A 23190-nucleotide genomic window follows, 5' to 3' on the forward strand; every position below is an offset into this window, starting at 1 on the left:
TGTGGGCTATCTCTTCAGTCTGTTTTTTTTTTTTTTTTTTTTTTTTTACCGTGCAGGAGCTTTTTAATTTGATGCCATCCTATTTGTGTATTTTTACTTTCACTACCTGAGCTTTTGAGGTCATATCAAAAAATTCATTGCCTAGACCAATGTTATGGAACGTTTTCTCTAATAATTTTACAATTTCAGGTCTTATTTTAAGTCTTTAATCCATTTTGAGTTTACTTTTTGTGTATGGTGTGATGCAAGGATCCAATTTCATTCTTTTCATGTGTATACCAGTTTTCTGGACACCACTTATTGAAGAGACTGGCCTTTCCCTATTGTATGTTCTTGGCTCCTTTGTCAAAAGTCAACTGACTGTAAATGTGTGAGTTTATTTCTGGGCTTCTCATCCTGTTCCATTGGCTAATATATCTTTTTTTGTTTGTTTGTTTTTAATGCCAGTGCCATAGTGTTTTGATTACAATAGAATTAAGATATATTTTTAAATGAGATTTTAAATCAGAGTATGTAATGCCTCCAGTCTTCTTCTTTTTGTTCAAGATTGCTTTGGCTAGTCAGGTTTTTTTTTTTCTTTTTGTAGTTTTATAAGCATTTTAAGATTGATATTTTTAGTTCTGTCAGATGATACTGAAATTTTGATAATGAGTACATTGAATCTGCAGATTGCTTTGGGTAATAGGGACTTTTAACAATATTAATTATTCTAACCCATGAAAACAGGCTATGTCTTCCTTTATTTGTGTTTTCTTTAATTTCTTTTACAACGTTTGATGGTTTTCAGTATATAGAACAATTTTGTATTGGGAAATCTGAGACCCATTCCATGACACTTTACTATGTATGTCAAAGTACACCCATTTATGCCACTAAGCAGCTTCAGTCACAAGATTAACCCCTATTAAACTGGTTTTATAAAATCGCGATTTTATGCCCAGAAGAGAGAGGTCAAGGTAATGTAGTAAAACAAGCACTAGAAAGTTGTGGGATCTGGGTGACAAGTCCAGATCTAACTGTGATCTAACGTGATGTATCTTATAACATTTCTATACCTCACTGTCTTCATGTTTGAAATAAGAAGAGCAGCTGATGCATTCTGTAGTTGCTTTATCTCCAGAATTCTATGGAATCCCAGAGGGAAGGACAGCAATGCTGAAAGGCATAATAAACTCTGGTACTGGAACTTCTTGGTTTTAATCCTCACTTAACATTTATTAGCAATGTGAATTAAGAAAATCTCTTATGTATCTGTTTTCTTATCCACAAAATGTTCCTGCACACATTTCTTGAGAGGATTAAGTTATTTAATACATGGGAATCATAATGCCTAGAACATAATATTTAATAATTTTAGCTATTTTTTTCATCTGAGATAACATCTGAAAGAAAACTTGGTGGCTTGTCAGAAGTAACAAAGCTATTTGGGAACAAAACAGGAAATGTAATTCTTTTTTTGTTGTTGTTTGAGACAAAGTCTTGCTCTGTTGCCCAGGCGAGAGTGCAACGGCACGATCTCGGCTCACTGCAACCTCCACCTCCAGGGTTCAAACAATTCTCCTGCCTCAGCTTCTCAAGTAGCTAGAATTACAGGTATGCACCACCACACTTAGCTAACCTTACTTCTTCCTGTTTCTACTAGGCAACACTATTAATAAAAATTCTAAGTACTTCCATAAAATCACTATTAAAGAAATTATTTTTTTCTATACAAGATGTTGAAAATGAAAATGTAATCATTTCCAAGTATACGAAAATGTTCATGCATTTCCCTGCAAAATATTTATGTACCTCTTACTGTGGAGAGAGTACATTGAGAGCTTTCTAAATTCAGGCTTTTAAGAATATTATTGAATATATTTTCAGAACCAGCTATAAATTTCAGACATAATATTATAAAAACTGAGATTTAAAATGTGAAATACACAATCCTGTTCATGGTGACATGTAGGGCAATTACAGAAACTGGTTTTTGTTTGTTTGTTTGTTTTTTTGTTTTTTTTTCTGGCTATGAACATGGCCCAATTCCTTTTATTTAAAAAAAAAAAAATCCTCATGTTTGAGCAGTATTTTTTCACTTGCCTAGCTAACCGAAAACAACTGCTACTAATAACCTGTCATCTTTTAAAAATAGATATAAAGTATTTCTTTTACAGAAACTAAAGGGGAAAAACACATTTATTTTAATGACAGTTGCTTATCACATTTCTCACTTGCTTCCTCATTAAATTTTCCCAGCCACCCTCAAGAGGATATTATTATTCTCTCTGTGGTTCAGATGAGGGAACAAAGCTCACAACGTCACATAGCTTGTGCATGGCAGATCCAAGATTCATTAAATCCCAGATGTCAAATATCAGGCTTGTCCTGCTGAATATCAGCATCTCCCTCACTGTTCAAAATAACTGGGGCTCCATTGGCCAAAAGAGGCACAGTATGATAAGTATGAAAGAGTGTGGAGTCTGAAGTTAGAGGACCTGGCTTTGAGACTTAGGCCTTCTTTAACCCCCTTAAAGCTGGCTGAAATTTTCTCAGAGTGATTACTATTGTTATTGTCACTGCTATTTTAAGTGGAAACAAAACTTAAATTTGAATTTCTCACACACAGACAGTTGACACAATATGCTTTGCTTAAGGTCATTCAAGACCTCTTAATTATTAAATTCCATAGCCTCTTTTTCATCATCAATCTGCTTAATTTTTCTGTGGCATTTGACCTTTCTTTACTTCTTAAGATTCTTCTGTAATGTCTTTTTGATGTCCCTTTTTTCTTTCTTCTCTTCTTATATACCCATCACCCCTACCATCCCTTTTTGGTCTCAGGTAGCATCTTCACATTCCTGGTCCACTGTAGCCTCACTTGGTATTTCTAAGGTCTTCTCTCCTGTCATATCTCTATTGCAGTCACATTCTAGTTGATTGCTTAATCTTCTCTCTTTCAGTAGTGTTTTGTTTGTTTTGTTTTGTTTTTGTTTTTGAGATTGAGCCTTTTTCTGTCACCCAGGCTGGAGTGCAGTGGCACGATCTCAGCTCACTGAAACCTCTGCCTCCTGAGTTCAAGCGATTCTCCTGCCTCACCCTCCCCAGTAGGGATTACAGGTGTGCGCCACCAAGCCTGGCTAATTTTTGTGTTTTCATTAGAGACGAGGTTTTGCCATGTTGGTCAGGCTGGCCTGGAACTCCTGGCCTCAGCCTCCCAAAGTGCTGGGATTACAGGTGTGAGCCACCACGTCCAGCCCTCTTTCAGTAGTTTTAAATGACAGCCTCAGGCCAATGAAGAAACATACACTTTTCTCTCTAATCTTTCATTTCAGTGCTAGATCTATATGTTCAACTGACTTTTCTATATCTTTAGCTTTATATTCTCTAGGATCTGGTAATTCAAAACTAAACATTTAAATTCACTGTCTCCACTCACTTTTTCTTTCCTACTTCCCTTCTCACACTAACAGCATAATGGCCAGCAATTGATTTTTCAAGCTAAACAACAGTAGTCTTTCGTAATTTCTCTCTCTTTTTCACTTATTTAAAGTAGGGAGTCTCCAGGTGTTATTACTCTAATTCTTATGTAGATTAGAAATCTCCCAGTTTTGTGCAATCTAGCTTCTGTTTGGGATACTCATTGATTCTTCTCAGATCTCCCATGTAGCCTTCTAACTGGCTTCTTCCCGTCTTCAGGCCACAAGCAGCATCATTAATCATATTTGTCTTAAAGTTAATTTTAATTCAATGTTACCCGTCCCTTCCCCAGAAAATACATCAAAACATCTACAAGGTCCTCCTCACACAACTAAAAATGTGTTAATTAAAGAATAGGATGCTGTAGTCAGTAAGGATTGGGTTTGATACCGGATACAACCATTTAGCAAGGGTGTGAACTTAAGTTATTTATGTCTTTGAAGCATAGGACCTTGTTCATAAATGGGATCATAAAGAAATTAGGAGAATTGAAGAAATATGTGAAAAACACTTATCATAGTGTTGGGGAAAATGTCCTCAATAAATAATAATTAAGATTCATTCTAATACATCTCCTCTCAATTAACACAGGCATCTAAACATTAATAAAACCTAGATTTTCAGCATTTTTAAACATGTCTAATCTTTTCATATCTATGTGTTCATGCCATTTCCTCTGCCTGGAACATCCTTCACCACCTTGATTACTAAATAAATTATTTCTCATCTATAGAGATTAGATGCCACTTTTAACTGAATTTTTCTGTGACATACTTAGGCAACATTTGTTTTGTTCTTATAATTATTTGTCACTTGGGTAGGAAGTTACTCTGCCTCATGTCCTTGGCCGCTAGATTATTTTATATATTCAGCAAATATTTTCGGAATGCAGTAAAATCTTTCCACAAATGCCTACATTATAGACTTTTATCCAAATCCAAATGTAAATCCCATTATTTTCTTATCGTCATTTCCCCAAATCCAGCTTTTTAATCTCAGTTTTTCTGATATTTCAAGAATTTCTCCCTTTTACCACATTAAAAGTTTCAGAAAAAATCTGCCACAATAGAGGGTTTTTGTTGGTTTGCCTATTTGTATTTTTTTACATAGCAAATGTATATTTAAATGGCAGAAAAAAGCAGAAATGTACCATGTGTGATACAAACAAGTCATTACTTATTATATAGGGACCAAGTTATTTAACGGAAAGAATAAAGGCTTTGAAGACAATCTGCCTAGTCCTTTTCTCTTAACAGATTGTTGATTCTTTGTAAATTTATTTAAACTGATATTTCAGTTTCTTCAGTGGGATTTGCAATATCTATGTTGAAGGATATGGTGAAAATTAAATGCAAAATAAATATTTTTTAAATATTTTAAAATTACTAGTGTTATGGCTTTTTCCATTCCAGTAGTTCAGTGAGCAAGAGGGAGTGGTGCTAAGTGGCTTCTTCGCTCCTGTAGCTCAGCGAATGAAAGGGAGTGTTACAGCTCTTTTATTCTCACTGCCGGCAACTCTGCAAGCAGGAGTATTACAGCTGTTTCACACCCATAGTTTAGTGAGTTCTGGGTTCTTGTCCCACGACCAAGAGGAATAAGGTACAAGGACACCAGAGAGTAAGGCAGACTAGAATTTTATCAAATGTCAGAAAGAAAGTTCTCAGTAATGACAGGGAATGCAAAAGTGGGCAGTCATCTGTGAGGCTGAGTTCAGGGTTATTATAGGTTTTGAATGGGGGAGTACATGCTGATTTGTCCATGTGTGGTGATATGGTTTGGCTGTGTACCCACTCAAATCTTATCTTGAATTATAGTTCACGTAATCCCCACATGTCATGCAAGGGCCAGTTGGAGGTAATTGAATCATGGAGGTGAGTTTCCCCATGCTATTCTTGTGATAGTGAATAAGTCTCATGAGATCTGATGGAAGGACAATTCCTGTGCACATGTTCTATTGCCTACCATCATGTAAGACATGTCTTTGCTCCTCCTTCACCTTCCACCATGATTGTGAGGCCTCCCCAGCCATGTAGAACTATGAGTCTATTAAGCCTCTTTTTCTTTACAAATTACCCAGTCTCAGGTATACCTTTATTAGCAGCATGAGAATGGATTAATATATGTGGTCTTGGAAAAAGCACCATTTGATTGGTTAAGAGACATAATTCAGAAGAAACTAATCAAAGGAGAGTGGGTAAGATGGGGATAGAAGTTCTCACTCCAGTCTTGGACTCTATCCAGAACTGGCAGCTTAGTTTTCAGGCTTTAAACTGTCCTTGACTCGAAGGCCAGGTTTCACCAGGAACCCGTCACTGTCTGCCTAGGAATTTGTCTGTCTCCTGTCACTAACACTAGCACAGGAATTGAAAAAAAGTATGCATTCAACAATTGTCAGATCTAATACAGATGCTCAGCTCTTTTACTGAAGTACTCATATTTTCTTTAGATTTATAAGAAACTTATAAAAATTCAAATAAACGGGCAAAGGCTAAGAGGAGAAAAATCACAGAATATGCATTAGTAAATACAAAAATATACATTCATCATCTGTAAAAACTAAAAATGTAAACTAAAGTAACTTTGAGAGATAATTTTGTAGTCGCTAAGAGAGAATTTTTTTCTCTTTTTTTATACAACTAACTCCAGAATGGTTTTGGTGAACCTAGTATACTAATTTTTTGGCTGTAGGCATTATAAATGTATATAACCTTTCCACAAAATGCAGTGTAGTTATATGTAACAAGATCTGTAAGGATATCTATGACCTTTGGCTTGATACATTTCTACCACTTTATTCTCATAAAATAATTTGATAGAAATAGAAACCTGTAAATATTTGTATTCATTGTGGTATTTTCCAGAGTTGAAATAACTTAATTGAAGCCTCCAGAATATGCAATATTAGAGTGTTAATAATACTGTCATTAATTACCATCTAAGAATATTATTTGATCATTAAAAGTAGCAAGTGAATACCATATAGTCCAACATTGTTCAAATACAATATAATGTGAGCCACATATATAATTTATACATTTTTAGCAGTCACATGAGAAAATGGAAATAAGTGAGGTAAGGTTAATTTTAATAATCTATTTTATTTAAGCAATACATTGAGAATATTATTATTTCAACATATAGTCAATATAAATGACCTCAATGAAAGATTATTTTATTCTTTGATTTGTACTAAGTCTATGAAAATTTTGGCATAATTTAAACTTATAGCACATTTCAATTTGGTTGAGTCACTTTTCCAATCTCAATATCCACATGTATCAAGCTGCTACCACTTTGGACAGGGCAAGACTACAGACAAACATTCATAAGAAACAGAAATATTCTTAACAACATACACATAAGTATTTCAATTGTTTAAAAGAATTATTCATATATGTTTTAGTGTGCTAGAGTGTAAAATTAGGAGCATGAGATTATGTTTCTTTTTATGTAAGTTTAAATATTTTCATACTTTTATTCTTTTTTCAATAAAATGTCTTACACTTTAGAATAGGTACCCAGTTTGTAAATTACAGCCATTCTGTCTATATGTCTTCATAAAAAATGATGGTGAACTTTAGTTTGTATTATATTCACATTTTGACCCAGTTTCTATGGAATTAATATGTCTTTTCAATTTGGAGCTGTTTGGTATGCAAAGTAGGCTGAACATTTTCATAGGGAGTAACAAATCAGTGACCTTTCTGGATTAAGTCAGTCTGGCAGCCTTATATTTTTTACGGTTTGAATAGGCTATATTTGGTTGATCCTATCAGTAAAATAAGGAAATATATTTAAAACATTATCAAAAAAATCTAGCATTTTGTCTTGCACATAGTAGACATAAAATGCATAGTTGTTGAATGTAATCGATTTGAAGCTTCCATCAGTTAAATTCAAAATGGATTTATTGAAACCATTTTCTTAACAGAATTTACTCTTTCTTATGTATTTCACTATGATGTCTCATAATTAAAGAAAGCCATAAACATGGATAACAAAAGTATTAAAACTTTTGAGATTTCTGGAGGTAAACAAAGATATCTTTCATATTTCCACCTAAACCTAATTTCCATTTCCACCTAAACCTTTCCACATAAGTGAAATATGTCAAGATTTGTGGCTTTCACATATTTACAGTTTTGCTATTTATTAATGACATTTAAAAATATTTATTTGAACAGTAATATAATTCTTATTATATAATGATTACATTTCCATATAATTTTAATTTTTTTTCCAAACCAAATTTCCAGCTGTTTGTGGTCAGGAGTATTACTTATTATTCTTCACAACCACAAGTAACTTTGGATGATGCTATGGCTAATAAAGTCTTTGAAATGTGTTAACCTCACTTGATTTATAAATGCTAAAGTAAATACAGGTAGAATATTTTAAAATTATAAGCACAAGCATTAATGTTTGGCTCATAACTAAGAATGACATAACACAGTTTTTCAGTACTTTTTAATATAATTGAGCTATCAGAAATATTTAATAATAAATAATTATGCATTTCATTAAAGAGGACAAAAGTGGAAATATGCAAATGATACAGAAGTATATTTGAAAATGTTGATGAAATTATAAAATCATTTCTTTATGTCTTTTTAAAACTCTACAGGAAATTTCCATTTTATTACAGCAGCTAATTTTCAAATGTTCCATGCTTTCATACCAAATCCAGCCAATTGTTGGTGATAGCTTATTTCCTTCCCCTTTGACTGCTGCAATGATTCAGACCTTTTCTGTTCAGTGTTAGTTTTATTACTATTTTCCTCCACTCGCCTATTCTTCACTACCACTATGTTACATCATGTTCAAAAGAATAGTGAAAACTGAGGTTACCTAATCTAAAGCAAACTTAGGCTGGAAGTAAGAGATTGCCACAATTTAGAAGCACTCCCTGGCTTTAGAAATAGAACCTTCCCTTGTAAATCCTCACAGCTATGGGTGGTGTAGTCTATCACCATCTATAGTGTACTAAAGTCGGAATGTAATTACATGTATTTTAAAAAATGAGAACTGCTGACACACAACCAACTAGTTATTTCCTAGTAAAAACATATTAGTAGAATATATTTATAGCCATAACCATAATACATACTGTTATGCATCTAGTAATTAATTTCTTAATAACTCTCTAAATATTTATGTTATTTTTTCTTATTATGCAATCTTCAGTTTTCTCAAGAGCTACCCTAATTTAAGCAGATATTTAAATGGAATCTTTCATTAATCTTGCTTTTCAGTTGTCTTGGGAACAATGTAATCACATTAGTAGGATATTTTCTTGTAGAAATGAAAAAAGAAAATACATTTGCTTCTAGAAATAAAAAAAAGTGTAGATTATATCTAGAGGACAACATATAAACTGGCTAATTGATTATAGATGATATATGGGTATACTAAGTGATAGAAAAATAGATGATAGATATTTTTATGCAGATGAATTTTATTATCGTAAACTTACTGGGTTTCTGTGCAGTTGTTTTAATTGCTGCAACATGTCTTCAGGTGGAATTTATCAAATATTACGTACATTGCAATAGTGATAGTATTTGAAAAGAAGTCTCTAGATCCTATGGCAATGAAGTGTCTATTCTAATAGAGCTCCTAATGTAAAGTTTTGCTTAGTAATGACCTGAATCACTTTTCAAAGTTTCCCTGTCTGAATAAGTGTTAATGATGTTTCAATTATCCTCTCAGAAAATCAACTCGTTATGCCTTAATATGATACCAAAAATTGAATTGTAGTTCTTTTGAGAAAATAAGGAGGTAGAAAATGTAACCGTTTTATTGCTTCTGAATGATATGGCTCCAGATTTTTACCTTCGCAGAGTTATATTGTTTGAGAATATGATTCCAGTATCTGATGATTTAGGTCTAATCTAGTAGCTTTATACTTGGATTTCCCCAGAACCGTGGTCTGTAAATTCTGAGGATACTGAAGCATCTTGAAATATGCTCATTGCTCAATGCACAGAATAATTTTTAAAAATGTATAATTTGTAAATTGCTACATATTTATAATTGCTATAAATTTATAAATTATAAATTTATATAATTTATAATCATTTATAGAAATATATTATAGCATATTTCTATATATTATTTATATTACATAATATATAATATATACATATAACATATTTATATCATATTTACATATTATATTTTAAATTATATATAAATATATCAAATATAAGTTAATATGATATGACTTATAAATTATACAAATATAAGTTATATTTATATAATTTGTATGTTATATAATTTAACTATATAATTTATATAATTTATATAAACTATATAATTTATATAATTTATATAATCTATATAATTTATATAAATTATATAATTTATATAATCTATATAATTTATATAAATTTATATAATCTATATAATTTATAATCTATAATTTATAAATTTATAAGTTTAAAACTTATAAACTTAACATTTTCAAAATATATGTATTTACCAGGGTTTGGTCATGGATTTTCGTTTTCTCTCTGTCAACTGTGTCTCTCTAATTACCCTGTCCAGTCCCACAACTCATACTATCATCTCTAGTGAACGCTCTCCAGGCTTTATGTCTCTTCTTAGCTTCACATTTATTTAACTAGTTGTTTATTTCATTTCTCCTGTTGGGTCTCAAAGCATAATTATCTTCTCATCCTTGTGTTATTCTCCATCCTCCCCCTCCAGTCTTTCTCATATTAATTATCAGTGTCACATTGACTCCGTTGTTTAATCTCGCCTAGGAATTATCGTTTATTCTCTTCCTCACAGTACCCACATTCTATCCATCAGCAAATCCTGTTATTTCTTTTCAAAATACTTCTTATTTGCTTTGCTACTACTCTTGCCCAAGAAATCTTCCCTTTCTGGGAAAATGCAATAGTGTATTTAATGGTTTGTCTGTTTCAACTTTTTTCCCCCTAATTAGCCATTCTTCACACAGCTGCCAATGTGATCTTTTAAAATTCATGTCATTCCTCTGCTCAAAACCCTCCAATGGCTTCAGATTGCACTTCGAATAAAATCAAAGCTCCACACTAGTCTATCCATGATCTAGTCACTGCCTCCCTCTCCACTGCCTATCTCTTTTTCCTCACTGATTTTATTCTAACCACACTTGATGCTCTACATTCCTGGAAAGCACTAAACTTATTTCCATCCTTAGAGTTTTGTGCCTGCTTTCTTCTTTTCTTGGCATTCTCTGCACTCTGATCGTCACATGTCTGGCTTTCTCTTTTCATTGAGGTCTGAGCTCAAGTGACATCTCAGAGAGAATTGCCCTAAATAATTACCTCAGTAATTATTTATTACTGAGGTAATTATTAGAGATCTAAATAATTACCTCAGTTCTCTCTATTTTATCTGCTGTATTATATGGTGTTTGGGGCATCGTACTCATCTCTACTTGAATTTATTTTACATGTATATTATTTTTATTTCCTTTAGACATATACTGTATTAAGAGCAGTGACTTTTTCTACTCTTTTTTATCACTCTATTCCTATCCCCTAGAAGAATAATAGGAACATACTAGGTATTTCTTTTGGAATGGGAGGATAATATGAGAGAGAGAGAGAGAGAGAGAGAGGTTATGTACAATATAATATTGAAATGATTTACATGTAATCCACATTCATCCTAAACTGGTTTTGGATAAATGGTAATCTATAGGATTCTTGGACAAGAAAAAAATTATTTGGGCAAATGAGTTTGGAAGATCTATTAGAGATTTATTAAGTTCATTAGCCTGTAAAATATTCTTTAAGGTTTTGCAGGAAAGATCCCTATTTAATGACATTTAATCAAATGATTCATAAAGTTATTTAGTCCTTGAAAATTTTTCTGCCTTTCAACATATATTACAACATTTAGAAATGCTGTTTTAAATTCACTCAGTATTCAATTTAGAAGAGAGTTAATGTAACAAGAGGAAAACATATATTATAATTTTCTTTTAGAGTTGTTTAAAATAAAGCCCCCCAAAATAAGACACACACACACACACACACACATATATATATATTTGAGAGTTTTGGGTAAATTAGAAATAACTACATTGACACAAAAGTATGCTAAAGAGAAAATTTGGTATGCAGCAGATGAGTAACCAAGTCCAACAATCCATAAAACAATAACAATAGCAAAAAGAAAAAAGACAAAATTGATACTTTTGAGTAGCTCCTGATGGAGAAGAGTAATATTGAGAAACTATTAATAGAAAATAATGCAGTCCAAAAAAATGATAATAATTATAAAACTCATTTGTTAGACAGTCTCTAAAAGACTGGGGATAACATCAACATGAATATTATGGTTCTAGTCTAGGAAAGTGATGCAAAACCGGAAGTTTCAAGTTAAATTAAGAGAGCAATAAGGAGATTAAATGGAGAGTAATAAATCCATGAAATTTATATTTAACACAGTGTGAAGGAATAGACTTTAAACTCTGCTTTTTAAAAAATCTAATTTTCAGATACATAAAATTTTAGCAATATCACTCTAGTGCTTTGAACTTTTATCATTTGACTATACTTTGCTTTACATCAAGAGCAAATATGTATATTTGAAAAGTTTACAATAGCTAGAGAATGTATTATAATTCCCAAATGGAAAAAAATGTATACTTAGATTCCTATATTTCTATATACCTATCCACAGAATCACTGTTATATTTTTAAACCTTATTCCTGGAAGAACTACAGATGTCAGATCAATTTAGAAAGCCAAAGAGTACCTCTGGGAATTAAATGGCAGTAATATAAACAATATTTGGCCAAGCTATCACTGTATGCCTACGATGCCAAAAATCACAGTTACCTGGCAGGTAGGTAACTATTATTTAGTGATATGATTGATACTGGTTTCTCCACTGAAAAACTATTAACTCTTTATGCAGTAAAATGAAGCCCAGGGTTTAGATAGAGTATTTCTCTATTTTTATGTCAGTAATAGTGGGCTGGCACTTGTACCAACCACAAAGTGTTTCTCAAGCAAATTATTTGAAAGAAAACTCATATGTGACTTTATAACTCATTTAGAAAGAAAATGGGGAATATGCATTTAAGGAATAGTTTTGGCTACAAATTCTTAATATTCAACAATGTTCATACTCTGGACTATTTTACACATCTCTTTCTTTCTAATAGAAGCAGATTGGCCTGATTTTAGTGTTTACTGAAGAACATTTCAATTTTACATGTTCATTTTGCAAGACAACTAATAAGATAATTACTGTTGTAAATAATTTCCTCCATATGTTCACAATTCCTGGATCTCTGCTCTCTCAGTTTAAATGCTGGTCTCATGGTTGATGTTGCTGTTCATAAAAACAAAAAACAAAAAACAAAAAACAAAAACAAAAAAAAAAACTTTACTTTCATATTTCTTAGAATCTCAAATTGCTCAAATTTGCCCAAGTGCCTGGAAATGCAGCATGTGTTTCTAAATTTAGAAGAGTTGGTAATATGTATAATCTCCTTCTCTGGATGTATATTGTTGTCCTCTTTATGAATAGTGCTCAATTGACTACGTTATATTTTAGAGTGAGAAAATCTGCTATTTGAAAGTGCTGGAATATTTTCCTATTGATCGATTAATTGATTGATTGATTGACTGATTGATTTTTGAGACAGAGTCTCACTCTGTTGCCCATGTTGGAGTGCAGTTGTATGATCTCAGCTCACTGCAACCTCCTCCTCCCAGGTTTAAGTGATTCTCCTGCCTCAGCCTCCCGAGTAGCTGGGATTACAGGCTCACACCACCATTCCTGGCTAATTCTTATCTTTTTAGTAGAGATGGGATTTCGCCACTTTGGCCAGGCTGGTGTCGAACACTGACCTCAGCCTCCTAAAGTGCTGGGATTACAGGCATGAGCCACCGCACCTTGCCAAAATTTTTCTACTTATCATTAAAAAACCAGTTTGTACTCAAGATATTACTTGAAAATCATAAACAAATTATCCTGAAAAAGGTACCATATCAGTCTACTAATTTTAGTTTTGTAAGTCTCAAATGTAATCAAATAGACTCCTGAATTATAGTCATACATAATGAAAGCAACATTAAATTTGACCTGTTTATGTCCATCCTCATCCATGTAGAATGCATGTGGTCAAGTCACTGCTCTTAAATTTAGTTCTTTGATCAATAATGTGAATCTAATAACACGTATCCATGAAATCATATTGTTTATCAAAAAACAGATAATTATGTCTGTCACCATAATTGTCATTTTCACCAATACCAATTTTCATTTTTATGATCATCAAATTTAATGCAGCCATGGATGAGTCCAAAACTCCCACACTCACAGACATACAGACACAACTGAACCTACTATTTATGAGGTTAGAAGGTAGAATAAGAATTAATATACTACCAATTAGCAAATATAATTAAGATTCTTTTAAATCTATACTTGTACCTGACATAATTGTAAAATAGCTTTCTTGAACAAACAGAAGAAGACACAGAAAGTATAGGTTTGGAAAGTGTACATGTTTAATTCAAGAAAAATAATTTTTTGTGTAATTTATTGGATGGTTATAGTCTATTTCATGAACAATTGGAAATAAGACAAAAGGTTTTGGACAATTACAAGTAAATTGATGCTTTATATTAAAATTTCATCCCCCAAATTAGGTTTTAGATAATATAGTTGCATCAGTTATAGAAATTGACAGAGAAATTAAATTTGCTAGTTATTATAACAACACTAATACAAAATAAATTGCAATTTAAATATACAAAATGTTTTTGATATACAGTAAAGTTTATGCCATTTGTGATGACAATCCAATGAAAAACTAGATTATTAAATAATCCAGAGATTTTCTAACTAAATACACCAGATGCAGGGGTTTCTGTCAGATTCAGTGATCAACATTGTTGAGGGCAAACTTCCAAATCTAGGAGACAAAACAAAAGAAAAAAACACACACATCTGACAAAAAAAAAAAAAAAAAGCATGTGAGTTCTTTATCATTCTTTATCAGTTCAGTTTTTGCCTTTTTATTTTGTGTAAATTTTGCATTGGTTTTGTGTGTGTTTATACATCCTCAACAAACACATAATATGCTGAAATACAGATAAATTTGAACAGTCAGTGTATATGTCCTTCATTCTTCCTTCCAGCTACTGAGGAAGCAAAGATTTTTTTTTTTTTTCCTGAGTATCTCTTTGGAATAGGCATTTGTCCATTTTCAATGGATAAAACTAAAAGTCAGCATTCAGTGTCTCAAAGTCCAGAAGGCAAGGCAGACTCAAAACAATAATTAAGATCTAGTGTAATAAGAGCTACTACTACCACTACACACACACATATAATTACACATGCACACATCATATATAGTGTGGGACAAAGAGAAGTATAATTTCATCTTTGCAATATGGACAAGAAAATATTCACAGAGAAAAGAATATCACTTGAACTAGGTTTTGAAATCTAACAAGAGAATTTCCAAGTACTTTAGGCAAGTGTTTACTCTGGGGAGCAGAAAAATCACGTGCAAAGGCAAAGAGGAGGAACATATGATCAGAGATGAATGAAGAAGAACAAGCTAAATGGTTGGAGACAAAAGCAAAGACTAATTAATAAAATACTTCACAATTTTATGTAATGTGTTTGGTATTTAGACTATGGTTAGAAAGCACCCCTGATTGAGGAAATTGATACCTTTGGATAACAAAATCTGATTTTCCTTTTTGAAAATTTGTGTGATAGCAGTAGGACTAATGAGTTGAGCGTTTGTAGAGAAGAGACAGGGATTGAACTAGGAGGTTACCACAGATTTTTACAAGATATGATGAAGGCCTACACTAAACCAGTGAGGTAAAGATGAAGAAGAAAATATTCTGAAAAACTTGGTAGGCTATAGTAAGTAAGTGTATGTGAAGTCAGCACAAGGAAGGAGAAGGAAGATCCCCAGATGGCTCTATGATTTCAGATTTGGATAGGATGAATTTTTAGTCCAAATCAGAAAACTTATGAAAGTGAAAGGAGATTATAAAATAATCAAAACTTTGTAATATTGACATTTATTTATTAATGATTTTGTTGATTTTTATGCTGTTGAACATATAAACAATCTTTTATTAAAAAACTATTTAAAAAATATTATTTTGTACAAATAAAATTATTTATGTAACAAAAAGGTATACCTGTGTATACCAAAGTGAAGCAAAAGATTAAAAATTACTTTTAAAATTAGGTGGAAAGATTATTTTTGATTCATATTCATATGTTTTTGGCAATTAGCCATATCTGTCTCTAAAATCAAGTCACTAAAGAATGTATGTTCAGATGCTCCTCATAGTTTTCTTCATAGTTGCACTTTAAGGCTAATAAATTTGAAATAGTTTATTGATGCTATTGTTTCTATTGTTACAGTTCTACAGGCCAAAAATATATATTTTTAATTGATAAAATTCTTATATATTTTTCCTAAGATTTCAGTAAGCTCAGGGTTAATTCTACTAAATTAATTATATCCTTCATTCTATTTTTTATTGAAATATTGAAAAATTTCAGTCTACACATTTTAACTGGCACTGTCTTTTTGCTTTTATTCAGAATAACTTTCTTCAACAAATACTTTTATGTAACAACACCCATAAAATAAGGTGATCCTATGGTTCTTTTATAAATCTTGACAAATTTAGATGCTGCAAAAACAAAGGGTTCAATTTCATTCTATTTGTGTAAAAAATATTAATGTATTCAATTTCTTAAAAAAGCACCTTCAGAACTTTCTCTCAGAAGACAAGTTGTTCTGTAGATCAATTATAGATTTTGAAAAGTAAATTATGGGCCAGCACAGTATCTCACACTTGTAATCCCAATGCTTTGGGAGGCTGAGTAGGGAGGATTGCTTGAGCCAGGAGTTCTTGACTAGCGGGGCAACATAGTGACACCCCATCTCTCCAACAACAACAAACAACCACAAATTAGCTGGGCATGGTGGCACATGCCTATGAGTTCTTGCTAATACAGAGGCTGGGTGGGGAGGGTGGGAGAATCACCTGACCTTAGAAGTTTGAGGTTACAGTGAGATATGATTGTGCCCCTACACTGTAGCCTGGGTGACAGAGGAAGATCCTGGCTCTAAAAAATAAATGAGTAAATAAATACATAAATAAATTATGTACACTGAACTCTCATCATCAAATTTCCTATTTTTGTTTGTTTGTTTCTGTGGATGTTTTAGTCAATTCTGTACATGTCTGCTATAACAAAAAAATAGACAGTGTCTTAAAAACAATAGAAATGTATTTTTCACAGTTCTAGAGGCTGAGAGTCTGAGATCAGAGTGCCAGCATAATTGGGCTCTGGTGAGGTTACAGACTCTCAACTCATTGAATCCTCACGACAAAAAGAATGCTAGAGAGCTCTCTGAAGTTTATTTTATAAGGACACTAACTATTCATGAGGACTTCACCCTCATGACCTAAACACTTCCCCAAGGCCTATATCTTTTCATAACATTGCATTAGGGGTTAGGTTTTCAACCTATAAATTCCGGGGAACATAAGCATTCAGTTCATTACAATAGAGAAAAGTGTTATTCTTTTTTTTTTTTTTTTTTTTTTCCATTTAACTTCCTCGGAATTTAGTCTATGTATTCCATACATTTCCAATTAATATAAAACATGAATGTCATATTTTTTAAACCTTTAAGTTCAGGGGTAGATGGACAGGTTTTTTACATAGGTAAGCTTGTGTCATGGAGGATTGTTGTAAACAGATTATTTTATTACCCGTATATTAAGGCTAGTACCCATTAGTAAGTTTTCCTTATCTTCTCCCTCCTTTCTCCCTCTACCCTCGAAATGCAAATCAAAACAACAATGAGATACCATCTCACACCAGTCAGAATGGCTATTATTAAAAAGTCAGAAAATTGCAAATGCTGGTGAGGTTGTGGGGAAAAAAGAACACTTTTACACAGTTGGTGGGAGTGTACATTAGTTCAACCATTGTGCAAGACAGCGCAGCAATTCCCCAAAGACCTAAAAAGAGAAATACCATTTGACCCAACAATTCCATTACCGAGTATATACTCAAAGAAGTATAAATTATTCTTTTATAAAGACACATGCATGTGTATGTTCATTGCAACACTATTCACAATAACAAATACATGGAATAAATGAAAATGCCCATCAATGATAGGCTGGACATAGAAAACGTGGTACACATACACCATGGAATACTATTCTATTTCCAGTTTTTAATTTCAATAATTTCAATTTTCTGTGTCAATGTTGACATTTTTGGGTAATTTTATTAGATTTCCAACATAAAAAGGTTTTTTAAAAGTAACTGAGTAAGAACTAGGTATGAGAGCCCTAGAAAAAAATTTAAATAAATGAGTAAATAAATAACAAATTTAGAAAAACCATTCACAACACATTTCAATCCCATAGTAGGACACTTAGATTGGCTTACAAGGTTGTTTAGTAAAGTTTAAACTATTTCTATAATTTAACTGATGATAAGCAGCAAAGAGAGAAAGTGTAAAGCTTCATTTTAATGTGTATGTGTTTGTGTGTCTGTATAGAAGCTGTAGTATACAGCTTGGTATATTATTAGGCTGGTAAAATATTACAACTTGTTATGATTTAATGGAATTAATTCCAAATATATTTATATTTCATGCGTTTCTTAATTCTCTATCGTGACTTTTGATCTGCAAATACATTTTTGTTGTTTTGAACCACAAAGTTTGTGATAATTTGTTACAAAAGCAACAGGAAACTAATACACAAGTCAATTATAGAAATGACATTATATTTTCTTGTTTGTCATCAATGTCTAAACAAATGCCATTAGAAACATAAATTCAGAAAAACATAAAACAGATAGAGTGCAAAAAATAAAATATAAAGCATTTATATTTTTATTTCCCTAAAAGCATATCATTTCGGTCTTCATGGTTGAAATTCTAACTATTCAGAATAATGTTCAATAATTCTCCCATGTTTTACCATAGAAAAATTAATTTCTAAAAGTTTGAGTCCATGAGTTATATGAAAATATAATTACTATTGTGCTTAATAAAACTTTGTATTTGAAATAACTGTTGAGACTAATTTGAACCACACATCATTTAACTGTTTGCAAAGTTTTTTTGAAAATAGACCTACTCCATAAACAGTTGTCCCTATACTGTTTTCATGCACACAAGAAAACCTGAGATTGAAAAAGAAGGAAAATAATTTTGAGTAGTCATTTATTCTAAATGAAAAGTCACATTTCAGTGAAACCTGTTTTCCATGACTATATGAATTAAACCAACATCTATTAATACTGACATGGTTTTCCTTTTAAAAGTACTAATCGTTAAACTCATGCTGATATTTTTTTTCTGAAGATTTATTACCTAGCTTTTATGGGGTTTGTAATATTTATATGGCCCCACATATGCTAGATGAGAAATATCAAGAAATACTTTGTGCAAGTTTTATGTTCATTGTCAATTGTTATTACTGAATTTTTTATTAAACACCTATTCTTTAGAATTAAATATTTTTGGTTCACTGTTGCTAAAAAGAGTTTATCGCAAAATGGGCAAACAATCAATGAAACAAATTAGTAGTCAATATTCATCATAAATATATGATATCATCTTCAGCCTCTATTTCTTATACATATTTCATGTACATATACTTTCCTACGTTCCATATAGCCCTTACTAAGTGGAGGCTTAGCAATTTGAAACTCACAGGCGATGGGACAAGGCAGACACACCTGGCTGAGACATGTTATTTTTCGTCTTTTTAATAATGACTATTCCAACTGGTGTAAATTTATTTCTCATTGTAATTTTAATTTGCCTTTATCTGTTGCTTAGCAATGTTGAGCATTTATTTTTATGACTGTGGAACAAATAGGTGTCAATGCACAGGAGATATTTGAAAACACTAATTTGCAGTGCAGGGGAGTTCTGAAATACAGAAATATAAATTTTAAAATTTTCAGCATATGGGCAGTCAATGAAACCACTTGAGATGAAAGATCTGGCAAGGCATTTTCAGCATTAATATTTGTTGAACACGTTATTGGCCGTTTCTAGAGATAGGATGAATCGCATTTGTTTAGACATTGATGATAAACAAGAAAATATAATGTCATAACTATAATTGACTTGTGTATTAGTTTCTTGTTGCTGCTGTAACAAATTATCACAAACTTTGTGGTTCAAAACAACAGAAATGTATTCTCTCATGGTTTTGCATGCTCAAAATATTGTCCAAAGTATGTACCACTGGGTTTAAATCAAGATGGCTACATTCCGTCTGGAGGCTCAAAGGGAGATTTTGTTCCTTTCCTCTCTCAACTTCTAATGGCTGCAGACATTCTTTGGCTCAAAGCTGTGTCACTCTAGTCATGGCTTTGGTCATCACATTGCCTTCTTTTTTTCTTCCTCTGCCGTAAAATATCCCTCTACTTCCCTTTTATAAGAATGCATGTGATTCCATTTAGAGTCTACTCTGTTAATCCATGATAATGTCTCCAACTCAAGATCTTTAATGTAATCACATCTACATAACCTTTTGTTGTCAGATAAAATAACATTCACAGGTTCCAGAAATTAGGGCATGGATATCTTTTTGGGGGGATTGGGGAGGTTGGTTATTATCAGTGTACTATGATTTTATCTTTCTAATCTACATCAAGATAGGAATTTTTTATCCTATCTCTATCATCACTCCCTTGAAATGTAGGTATTCAGAGAAATATAAATATGCTATTTTTTTTAAGAGTTGGGATCTCACTATGTTGCCCAGATTAGAGTGCAGTGGCTTTTCACAGGTGTGATCGTAGTGCACTACCGCCTCAAACTGGCAAGTCATCATCCTTCCTCAGCTTCCTGTAGCTGGGATTTCAGGCATGCACCACTGTGCCTGGCTAAACACACTCTTTTGTCAAGTATAAAACTGTGCTATTCATTAGAGTAGCCACTAGCCACCTGGAGCAACTGAGCAATTAAAATGCAGCTAGTCAGAAATGAGATATACCGTAAGTACGAAATATACATCACACTTGGAAGACTTGGTACAAGACATACAATGTAAAATATCTCAACTTTTTGATTAATTAAATGACTTTTTGATATATTGTATTAAATAAATTATTGAAGTTAATTTTACTTTTTTCAATATGGCTACTAAAAAGTTTAAAATTACATATGAAATTCACATTATATTTCAACTAGACAGCACCAGTCTAGAATGTGTATGTTTAAATTTTTCCATTATATAGAGAAATTGTTTCCTTATAAATAATTAAAATTCCTGAAAGTTGCACACCAAGTTAATTAAATGCTGATCTTTAAAAACTGTATGGCTGTACCTTGCTCTTTTGTAATCCATATTCATTCAAACTATGAACTTCTGCTTTTCTCCATTTTACAGCAACAAACCAGCAGGACTTCCTGTGAAATCATGACCCCCATGTGCTCTTTCAGCCCCCATCAATTCGTACCTCTAAGCACCTGAGAGCCAAAGTAAACCACAGGAAACCACAGGTACTAACTCTTTTAGACCTGATGAAGTGTCTCCCAAAGACAGTCTGGCATCGTGAGTACCAGAGTAACTGGCAATCTTTTAGAATGGAGAGAAAATAAGAAATTGGGAAAAGTTTGGCATTTGCTTTCAACAGAGATCAGATTCTGACCTCTGAAAAGAAGAAATAAAGGAAAATGTTTATGATGGGGAGGGATCCAAGGGTAACTTGTGGGAAAGGAAGAAGCTTCCAGAAAAGGAGGTTTGAGATCTGAGAAGAGACTTGTGTATATCTGAGGGAAGAGTTGGAGACAGGTAACCAGGGGAGAAAATCTGGGAAGTTTTGAGCAGTGAGGGTCTGATGAGATGGAAAAGGAGAAAGGACACTAATATTTATTAGGCCTCTACTGTGTGTTAGGTACCTGCACATAGGTTATTCAAATACATGTACGGTCATTTTTGCAGGCAAAAATTGAGGTACAGAAAAATAAAATTATTTTGCTAAGGACACACAACTATTCGGGATCAAAGGTAAATTTATAATCCATTGATTAGTGGGTGGATATCCTTTTAGAGTGTTAAAGATAGATTAAAGTGTGAAACTGCAAGAGTGAAAAATGGGCACACACTTTGAGTAATTTGAGAAAAGTTGAGTCATTTCAATGATAGTCTGTGTGTAATCTGGGTTGGAAAAGTGAAAGCAGGGGGAAGCAGGGCAGGGAATTGTTTGTACTTGGAACTGTCCATGATAACTGTGGGAATACTAACACACTGAAAGCCCCCGGAAAAAATGACATATTGGTTGGCCTTGTAACTAGGCAAAGTTTTGAACTTGACCAGTTCCTTAGCATCCCACTATAGTTCTACAGGTCAAAGCATAGACCTTTGGAGTTTTATATATTTGCCCATAAAAAATGTCAGCATATTTGAACTTCAGCCTCTCACAGATCTGATGGAAACCTACTCAACAGAGATCGGTTCAAGTTTTAGTAAGTTCATCTCTAAAACTGAAGATAACATGAATCACCTTGCCTTCAGAATTTCTAGCTCCGTAATTTGCAACTTATACTATTCCTTCTAGTAATTATTTCATTCTCATTTCTCCTAGAACCTTCAAGTGTTCAAACACCTATTCTTCAAATATTCACATTTTCTTCACTTCAGTAGACTCTTCCAACCATGGGCTATAAGATAAATTATTTTATTGATGCCCTTCCCTAGTACACTATTGGACTCTAATCACTTAAGCGTTCCATCTATGAGTACATGAACATAGTGGCTGCTGGTGGGAGGCTGAGAGAGTAACCACTGGTGGGAAGTTGGTGATGGGAGTGGGGAAAAACGAAAAACGTCTTACACTCTAACAGGCTTGGCTCACCATCATTTACAAAGTCCTAGTATAACTTTTATTCTTGCTGCTCTTTGGCAGGCTTTTTACATTAACTACTCTGGGTGTTTCCTATTCTGATTTCTTCTCTCTCTCTCTTTTCTCTCTTTCTTTCTTTTTTCTTTTCTTTTTTTTTTTTTTTGACAGAGTTTTGCTCTGTCACCCAGGCTGGAGGGGAGTGGCGCGATCTCGGCTCACTGCAAGCTCCACCTCCCGGGTTCAAGCCATTCTCCTGCCTCAGCCTCCCGAGTAGCTGGGACTACAGGCACCCACCACCACGCCTGGCTAATTTTTGGTATTTTTAGTAGAGACGGGGTTTCAAATGTTAGCCAGGATGGTCATGATCTCCTGACCTCATGATCTGCCCGCCTTGGCCTCCCGAAGTGGTGGGATTACAGGAGTGAGCCACTGCGCCCGGCCTATCCTTCTTTCTTCTAGCTGTTAATCTTGCCTTTCATTTAGCCAAAATCAAGACACTTGGCCCAGGCTTTCTCATTTTCACCTCATTTTCATCAACCACTATCTCTACATGAAGATCTTTTCATCCTTCTCAATGTTTGTGGAAAAGAAAACACTCAAACCCCTTTTTGTTTTCCTAAAAAGATAATTGTTATTATTTACCTTTCTTCTATCATCTTTAATTCTTTCTTTCTGTTGACTCTTCTTTCCATGTCTGATGATGGTTAACTGTTTTTTAAGCTTTGGTAAATCAACAGGAGAAATAATGCATTTTTCTTTAAATTAGCCTTTCTTGAGTTAGGCGATTGAATATTTAAATGTTTAGCAGTCATTTCGTTTTTTACCCAGTGAATTATCTT

The 23190-nt window shown here is 32.9% G+C and overlaps 1 long non-coding RNA gene across 17 annotated transcripts in view; it reads left to right on the forward strand.

The window, feature by feature from the left end:
• The window catches only part of LOC123571866 (uncharacterized), a 320426-nt gene that overhangs the window by 151615 nt on the left and 145621 nt on the right, over positions 1–23190 (forward strand). For 15 of the 17 annotated variants that reach the window (XR_010585016.2, XR_012431805.1, XR_012431807.1 and 12 more), the window contains one exon: positions 20896–21008. This is a non-coding gene — a long non-coding RNA (uncharacterized lncRNA). Of the gene's footprint in view, positions 1–12138; positions 12305–20895; positions 21009–23190 lie in introns of all 17 variants that reach the window. The other 2 variants (XR_012431812.1, XR_012431813.1) reach the window with 1 other exon arrangement.

The sequence above is a fragment of the Macaca fascicularis genome, chromosome 2 (genome assembly GCF_037993035.2).
Source record: "Macaca fascicularis isolate 582-1 chromosome 2, T2T-MFA8v1.1".
Classification (NCBI taxonomy): domain Eukaryota; kingdom Metazoa; phylum Chordata; class Mammalia; order Primates; family Cercopithecidae; genus Macaca; species Macaca fascicularis.